We start from the raw sequence: 9,684 nt of genomic DNA on the forward strand, positions 1-9,684 counted from the left end.
GAACAGAAAGGGAGCTGTGACATCCGTGAGGCCCCTTGTGACTTGTCACCTGCTAGTGCAATTCTTCCCCCCTCCCCTTCATCTGCATTGAACTGGCACCAAGTGAGCCACATCAAAGACTGCTTCCTGGCTAATAATCATGCAAGAAACCCTTAATCTATTTTTAAACAAAGGCTGAGTACTCTGAAAGATGAGGGACCGGGGCAAGGAATATGACTAAACACACAAAACGGGAAAGAAAATACACACACGTTCCCAGGATCTTCTAATACAAGTTCCAGAAAGGTTATGCAAGATGGGCACTGTGGTATTCACATCCACTTTCTGCTGCTGTTCGGAGCTGCTGCATAGTCCTGGAGATAAGGAGCTTTCAGCCCTGGGATAGATGCCTTCAACTTGTCTGGGCAGTGTCCTTCAGTTCTGCCCAGGAGCGAGGCAACTAGCAGTAAAAAGAACATGTAATCAGCTGTAATTAAAACCCAGCACCACCACCACACCTACCAGCAAAGGGAAAGGCTTCAGACAAGATGTGCCCTGCTCCCACAGAGAAGGCTCTGTCCTCCTCAGGGAAGGGAAGCCCCAGGAAAGGGAACAGGAGCCCTTTCCTTGCAGGGAGGCAAACTGAGTCATGCACGCTAACAAAGGGTTACCAAGCAATCGGGTGGCTGGGCTGGGAGCAGGCCTGTGCGATGCCCACATAAAACATCCTTCAGGTGCACAACAGGTCTTGAAGGGGGTAGTGGTTTCTGTGTTGTGACTGACCAGGGGAACAGAAATCTATGCAGCACAGAGCCACCCAGTGCTTGGTGCCTGAGTGGCTGCTGGTTACCCCATGACCTGAAGCAGCTCCAACACAATGACCTGACTGAGCAAGGCTTCTTTGCCATGTTGTCTAATGCTTGTGCAGTAGAAGAAACTGTTTTATTTTTGGCCTGTCACTGACACAGCATAGCACTGAGATGCAGATGTGGTAAATTTTCTTGGGCATTAAAGTGCTGAAATGAAACAGTCATTGCAGAAAATTTTGTCCTTCAGGTTCCTAAGCGGGACACGGACGATTGCCACCTGAGTCATCCAGCCTCACAGCAGCACAAACTTGCTGTCTATGCCCTGGGTTGCCTTTTCACAGTAAATCCACCTCCTTATCAGCCCATGATGGCACAAAACATTTAGCAATTAATATTTCTGCACCGGTAGGAACATCCCCTACAGTTTGAGGATGCAAACAGTTTCTTCCTGGCAATCCACAGTGCAGCTGCCAGAGGCTACCAATCTGAGCTGGAGTCTCAGTGTTATTTTAAGCACTGTTCCCAGCTGCAGCAGCACTGTGTTTGCCAAAATCTTTCCTTCTAGAAAAGAGGAAAACTATCCAGACTGTATGGTGACTTTCAGGGAGATCAAGTGTTGACTCTTTCCCAGGGTATCGTGAGGATAAAATTAATCCATGCTTTAGCACAGCCAGTGAGGAATCCTATACACCTTGCATGTTCAAATCCATTTATTTTGTCTGTCCCTTTAATTCTAAATTTAATACACATTCCTTAAACTCCAACCTGTTGTCAGGACCTAGATGAATACCTTGATTGTTCCTATCACAGAAAAAATACATGGCACAGTCACTGGGCTGTACTGAAAGCTAAAGGGACCTACCTGTTGAGGATGAATGAGGTCTTCGAGGGATAGGAGGTTGGTGTCAGGCTGACAAAGAGCAGGATGCCAAGAACAATTTGTGCATTGCTGGTTCACCTGTGGCTAGGTAGCCAGCCCCCCTTCACACCTACACAGGCCCAGGTGTGGGCTTCAGAGTGATTTCCCAGTGTATTGTTTTCCTGATTAGAATTGCGTTTGGGGTAGAGCTCCAGGCACGCAGAGGGAACACTGATGCTATGGGGTGAAACTCCGGCTAGCAGTGACATCCCGGGAGTTTAGCGGATGCAGTAAGAGCATGATACACATGCATGTGCTGTTCCAAACATCAGCAAGAGCAAGCAAAGGAAACACACAGATGTGCTGCACTTACCGAGGGCTCTGTACTGCTTGCAAGCCTGGGGATGTGCACACATACCTGAGAAGAGAGATTAAGCCAAGGGCTCTGCTTCAGGGTCACCAAGTGCCTCTGGCCAAGTCCTGCTGCTTTTCTGCTCCCCTGCCTGCACTGAGAAGCTCCAGGTACCAGGGTGTGATGGTAGTGGATGCCAGGCAAATGCCCTTGAGCAACAAGAAGAGCTACACCCTCCCTGAGGATGGGGGCGCAGAGACTGTGAGCACAGTCAGTACTAGCAAGCTGAGGCAGACCCACTGGCAAAGAAAACGGCTGTACACGAGTTATAGGCCTGGGTCTGTGGCACTTAAAGTGATGGCTTGCACAGTGCTTCTGTCACAAAAGAGAGGCTGATGGGGATGTTGACCAGCATGCCTTGCTCTCGGCTGGTTTTGTTTAGAATATATACAGGCAGCAGCCCGATGCACACCAAAACCTTCGGAGAAGAGTAAGCTTACAAAGGGTCTGCCACAGAGCTAAGACTGCCAGTCTGAGATGGAGCCCAAAGTGGCAAGAACTGCATCAAAGTGAGGTGGTTTGGATGTGCCATACAGCCCCAAGGGGAATCACTTGTTGGGTGAGACAAAACAGGAGTTGCACAGAGTTGGTCAGACCCTCAGATTTCCTTAGCCAGGTGGTCCCACAGCTCTGCTCTTATTCCAGAAAGCTTGTGTGAAATCTTGCCAGCTGCTACCCACCCACTATATGGTTTAGATGAGGAAAGGAAAACCCTTTCCAACAGCCATACTAGCTGCTTGTGCAACACAACATTATTGGTGCTTAAGGGCTCTCATGGCAGCTTCTGCCTTGGCCCTCCCTAGTCCTGAAAACCCTGTTCTGGAGAGATAGCAGATAGCACTTACATCCTGAAGACCGTGTAGGTACAAGTCCAGAGGGGCTTGCATAAGTAGCAGGTTACTACAGCAAATTCCTAGGCTCTCCCGACACTTTTGGTTTTACACTGTCCAACACTTTTTTAAAAATCCATCCCATGTTTAGTTGGATGGGAAAGAATTCGTGATCAAGAGGTTGGCAACGGTTTTTGTGATGGATGTTTAAGTTGAAGAACACTGAAGACTAAGTTGCTGTGATGCTATTTCAGAATTAAGAAGGGATAATGTTGATCCCTCATCCATGTCTCCAGGCAGAAGGATAGTGATGGACATTGCTTGAAATAGCACTGCTTGAAAGTATGTGTATAATCAGGGAGAAAAAACGTGGCTGGCCTACCTTGCATGTAATTTGTGAAGGGAAAAATACTTCAGGCTAACCCAGAAGAGCTGACACGTGGCTGCAAGAACAGCGTGGTCCTAATGTCAGAATTGCATGCAGCTGAGAAATCAGTTGGCAAACACAGTTATGACAGACTGCTCCAGAGAAAGCTATCTGATTGCAGAAAAGGAGCTTGGATTATAAAGATGGAAACTTGCACGGAGGAGGATAAAGCCAGCAGAAAATGGTTTTTAATCTCAGCTATTTGTACTGGAGACACTAGGTACTGAGGCTGCAGGAGCTGCTTCTTCCACCAGACTCTGCCAAAGCTGAGGTCTGAAACCCCCAGGGGCAGTGAAAGCTCTGTGCTCTGGCCCTCCTCTCTCCCTCTAACTGCACTCAGCTACAATTAATGATGAACTACAGAACTCAATACAAACTACGATCATTATGAACTATAATAGATTTGTCATGGAATAGGTGTCAGCCCCCTGAGTACCCAACAGCCTCTGTGACTTCTTTTCCCCCCTTCTACAGGTTTGGCTGCTTGGGCTCAAGGCCAGCTCAGAGAGATACAGCTGTGTGGCCTTGGGCAACGCTGCTGGGACCAGAGCTGTGAGAAACCTCATCACAGCCTCCCCCACTTCACTATGTAGCCACATTTTCTTGTCGATGGTCCTTGCCTTGCCAAATTCTGACCATGGCTAAGCCTGCCCAGGTACCTTGCTGACCCAGGCCCACTTTCCCTTTTCTGGCTTGACCTTAGACCCACCTAATTCCTACAGACTTGCCTGGCAGTCACTGGACTGTGACCAGCCCTGGTTATTGCCACTGGACCTGCTCTACTCACCTTGCTCAGGGACCCTGGGACTGCATTGGTGAGGCCACTGCCCTGCCGTCATCCTTTGCTCCAGCTCATCTTCCCTTACAGAGCGGCACCCGACAGTGCTGCTCCCTGACACAAAAGCTTAAATAAGGAAACCAAAGCATTACAGGTATAACCTTGATACCACCAAAGATAACTGCCACCAGCAACAACAGCAGAGGCAGGCTCTTCAGAAAACCTTCATTTGCTGTGGGACTACATGGATGGTTTTACTATACGAGTAGAATAAAGTTTTCAGATTAATAAAACTACATACGTATACCTGGAAGTCAGCAACATTACTGGTGCAATACCTCCTACAGAGGGAATTTGTTTGTTTTTGCCTTGGGCAGGTCTGAATTTAAAATCCTTTCAGTGCTGACTTGAGATAGTCCTGAAACCACCCCAGAAATAACAAATGCAGAAGTGGGAAGGTACAGGCTGTGCTACAGAGCCTGCCTGAAAGGCTCTTCCTGCCCAGAGACACCACTGATATTTACCTATTTGGAAAAAGATGTCGTGAGATAATTGGGCTTAAAGAGACAAGATTCTCACTCAGTTTGGCAGGGGCTGAGGCCTGAAGATGATGACGTGGTGTCTCTGCTGCCATACTTGCTTCTTGTTACTCTAGTCATTTACCCTGCTCTTTCTACTCTCAAAACCAGAGAGATGCAAATTCTACCCCTCTCTTTCACAACAGAGAGTGTGTGAAAACCCCAAGTTTGGTCTTCCTTGCAAACGTCCTTTCCTTGTCTCCAAAATCACCCCAAGCAGATCAGTATTTCGGGGTTGGCTTGCTTTCCTACTCCAGAAGAGCGGGAAGTGGACTCTCTTCCACAGATGCTGCAACATGCTAACATCAGAGCAGTTACCAGTCACCCATGAGGAGAGGATGGCACTGCAACAGCAGCAAGTAGACATTAAGGTGAGGGAGCTAGAAGGCTCATTTAGGAGGGCTCTGGGAACAGAAGCTTTGGACAGGGTAAAGGGAATTTCAAGTGGGTGAGGGTAGTCCTAGAGAAGCAGTCCCTATGAAGAGTGAGAGGTCTGCCTTAGGGTTAAGGAGTGATTGGAAGTTATGACCTCAAGTTCTGTTTTGCTGGTGGAAACCAGCTGCATGATCAGGTATAAGCCAGGGTATTTCCTCTTCTGTAGCAACTCTGCTGGTTTCTCCTTATTTCCTGTAGCATCCCAGAAAAGCTCTAACCCACATTCTCATCAGCACTGGTTCCCATTCCACCCCTCCCTTCGTTTCTGCAGGCAGACAAGAATAAAGAAACCTCCTGCCTTACGCCTCCTTCCTTACCCCCCCCCCTGCATCTGAGACCACTTCCTTTGCCACAGCTTCTCCAGTCACAAATCATGAGACTTTTCAAGAACAATTCTCCTTTAGAACACACACCACCTTATAAGATCCTCTTACCTTTGACTGAGTCCTGCAAGGTCTGGGGGTATCTGTAGAAAAAACTAAAGAGCTAGATACAACTGAGATCACCAAAATCAAAAATGCCAGACTGTTGACCAGTTCTCTGACCGCTGGCTCAGGATCCCATTGGGGAACGTGATGGCATAAGACGTTCACATCCATAAGAGCTGGTTCTTTTAATACTAACTCAAATCTGTGACAGGTAACCCCATCGACTTTTTTTTTAAATATTCAAACCCCTGTTTTATTATAATATTAAAGTTAAGGTGTTAGAGCATGGTTTTGGGAGAAAGGAATAAATTTCAGAGCAAATTTTGCAGGCATGAAGTGTACGGGCTTTGGTTATATTTAGTAAAGCGATTATGGTTTTGTTCTACTTTATGCTGGAGTGCCATCAGTTGATCCTGCCTCTTTTCATTCCATTTCAATTTGTTCTTTGTTAAATTAATGAGGACTTAACAGAAAATAAATCACATGCCATTAATAAGATTTTAGATTAAGTAGTAAAGAGCCACAAAGCATATTGAAGTCTACTTGAAAGCCCCAGAGCTTTGCTCATCCTGTCACAATTGTTTCCTTTTTCCCTGCCAGAGCAAACTGTAGTGTCAGTTGTGCATAAACATGGAGATAAAGCTTGTTAACCCTTGTTAAGATACTCCAGATGTTTGTTGTTACCATGTTCCCTCCAGCATTTTTTCTAAAGCCTAGCTTGCTTGAGTTCAATACCAATATGCCTGAAAACTTTTCATGTTACAATTGATGTGGTTATTGTTAAACCTAGCTTTAGGACAGCCTCTTCCTTTTCTTCCATGTAAGAAGAGCCAAGCATGTCAAAATTCCACTAGAAACAGCAGATTAATTCATCATGAGCTGCAACTGCATAGCCCTGCCTACCTTCCCCTTAATCTGCTTAGCCTCAGAAGGCTACTGAGAGGTTTCAGCAAGGTATGCAATGGGCTTTCAGAGCACCACTTACACATACTATTCCAGCATTTACCATCTGCAGAACATAATGTTATGTTAACATTACAAGTTCCTCACTTGAGTGTATTTACAGCTGAAGGCCTACATGAGATTTGCACTGTAGAATTTGTATGTGCACCCCTTGCCTACACATCAACAAAAGAAAAACTGAAATTACTCAGCTTAAAGCATCTGCTCGTGTGTTCATTCTGCATCCATGCTAACCCTGGCAGCTTTCATTTAGGATCCTCCCTCTCTGCTAGAAGTGATTAGATTTCCCTGCTTAGAACACTGCTAGTTTTATTTCTATGTTCTGCCCCAGTGCTATGTGTTCCTGCCATTTTCTGTAGAAGCTGCATTTGCTGGCAGAAATTTATCTGCCATGATACACCTATATTTTTGTTCCTGAGGAGTCCAGCTTGAGCATTATGGTAACCTTGTGGTTGTGACAGGTGAGTAAATTCAGCTAGAAAATCTGATTCTTTTAGGACAGAATCCTATTCTGAAAAACATTACAGAAGACAGAAATATTTGGGTTAATTTGAGGAGTCAGGATTTGGGGAGAAGGGGAAACACAGTTTCAAAGATAAAACATTGCAAGACACCTTTTGTTAAAACAAGTGAAAAGGCAATTAATTTTCCATGCTATTTTTCTAACTAAATGTAATTGACTGCCTCTCCTCCCAGTTTATCACAAAAAACATCACTACAGCAGTTTGAATGGAATATATGACTAAAGGTAGTCTACCCATGCACTGCTCAGTCTCCATACCTGGAGGGTGTAGGATTTCTTGCACATACCCATGTTAGTGAAAAAACTCTTCAAAAGGAAACGATGAAACTTAAGGTCTTGGAGTGCACAGTCCTTCATCAGTGCAGCCGCATTTCTTAAAGCATGGAAATGTGAAATGATAGCTTGGTGGCAGAGAAGAGCAAAGGCACAACTTGGAAACCAAACACACAACCTAGGAATCAAACCCACATTGTTCTGGCTTTCACACCAACAGCAAATGAAGGACAGCTTGGAAAGAGCCTTGTTCAAGCAACTGTGTCTCACTGAATGATGTGGCAGGGACAAAGGCACAGCATCAGAAGTGAATCTAAACCATCTGTTAAATGTCATCATGCACAAAATGTGTTACTGCATTAGCTTCAGATCCAGATTCACATTCTGGCTGGGATAATAAATAAAGAGCAGAAAAATCTTAACAGAACAGCAATACTAATCTTAATAAAAAATAGTATGCAATTAATCACCCTGTGCAGAAAAAGCCAAAAAGGGGTGAGCAGGCAGGTACTGTGCCTACTGTCCAGGGTTTTGTAAAAACAGATTTCAAAAACCCTATGGAGGACCCAGAGCTGGAAGAAGAGCTGATCAGGACCAAGTTAACTTGCGAAGAAAAATAAACTTCTTGTGGCACTAGGAAAAATTCTGAACTTCTCATATCAAGGTAATGCCACTGCTATTTGAAGCACAAAACCAAGAAGTCAAGGCCTAAAGACGATCACTTTTATAACAGTTTTATTCAAGTCTGTGTGCTCTAGTGTTGAGACAAGGCCTAGATCAGCATTACACTGTAATACAATAATTTTAGCCATTGAACCAAGCCTGCTTGGCATCCTTGGTTTACAATTTACAGTACATCCAAAAAAAGAGCAAAGAGAAAAGAAATCCCAAAACGCCAACAACTTTCAATTAGCTCTTTGCTTCATTTAAATATTGTTCTATAACATAAAATAATTTAAATACAAAAAAAGAACTGTAATCCAAATACACATAATACATTGACACAGAACAGAGGAAAGATACAGTAGATTATGCACAAGAGTATTCAGTTGATGTGTTACCTACAGTGAAACAAACTGGACATTAATATAATTTAACTATTTAAGCCCAAGAGGGTCAGAGGCAACAAGTCCCGGTCACAAATAAAGCTTTTTAAAAAATAATGCAATCTTCTTTTCCTCTAAGCTTACTGCTGTACAGAAGTTAAAGGAAGGCTCCAACAAATCACTTAATTTGACAACATTTCATCACACGAACAAGAAAAACTTGGTGGCCTCCGTTATTTTACTCAACTCTGGGGTACATTACCACTTGCTAATGTAACTGCTTTCATTGCAGGTTCTTCAGGCAAAATATACCTTCAGGTACTTTTGAACACCATAAACAGAAGAGAAGACATACGGAGGTCTCCAAAACCAGACTGAAATACTTAGGTTGCAAGATGAATTCCAGTTCTGCAGAGTTTGGAGTTCCTTATGAAGTACCCAATACCCTCCACACAGTGATTTCAACACAAGCAGGAACTATCCCATATCTCAAAAGAACAGACATGGGGCCATGATCTTACACTAGAATAATCTACTCACCTGGTTCTTCAGATTTACAGCATTGTACCTAGGAAAGTCAGGTCACTGATTTTTGCATCTGGATTTAAATAGAAGCAGGAGCAGATCCACAATTAATAAGGCAAAAGAAAGGAGTAGCTTATAAAAAGAGGGAGGAAATACATTCTCTGGCTGAGAAATTCTTGGACTTTCAAAGCCACAGAAGAGACATTGTTAAAAGCACAGGTATTTTCCCTGATTTTTGCACAACTGTTGCCCTGCCCACTCCATATAAGCCTCTCAACTTAAGTCAGGCAAAATATACCAGATATTTCCAGCTTATCCTGAATTTATGACGAAGAAATCACATATACCAGCACGAAGTGCTGCGCCAACAGCTGACAAACAAGAACCCTAGAACTCTAGTAACAGTGGTGGATGTTGATCACTGCTGAACTTGTCCGGTCTGTCCACCAGCCTGGAGGGATGCATTTTTAAAATGAGAAAAAAACACCTGAGAGAAGGTCTCAGGTTAAACTGACAGTTGCACATACAACCTCCGTGCACCACTTACTGCCCCTTTACAGCTAGTAGCCTGCTAATGCAGAAGCCATTGCTCTTTCTTCCTGTATCAGAAAACATTCCAAAGCTTACCCTGTTTATGGCAAGACTTAGCAGTCAAATAGGCATGGCATGTGCAGTCATGGAAAGGCCACAAGAGTCAGCAATCAAACGAGCATTTACCCAGAGGCTTGTGAAGGAACTCTTTCCTCAGGTAAACTGACTCTTTCCTCTGACAATCCAAGTATGGAGCCTGGTCCTTCACTGTTAATTTCTACAGGACAA

Source organism: Athene cunicularia, assembly GCF_003259725.1.
Source record: "Athene cunicularia isolate RWA chromosome 5 unlocalized genomic scaffold, athCun1 chr5_part1, whole genome shotgun sequence".
Classification (NCBI taxonomy): Eukaryota; Metazoa; Chordata; class Aves; order Strigiformes; family Strigidae; genus Athene; species Athene cunicularia.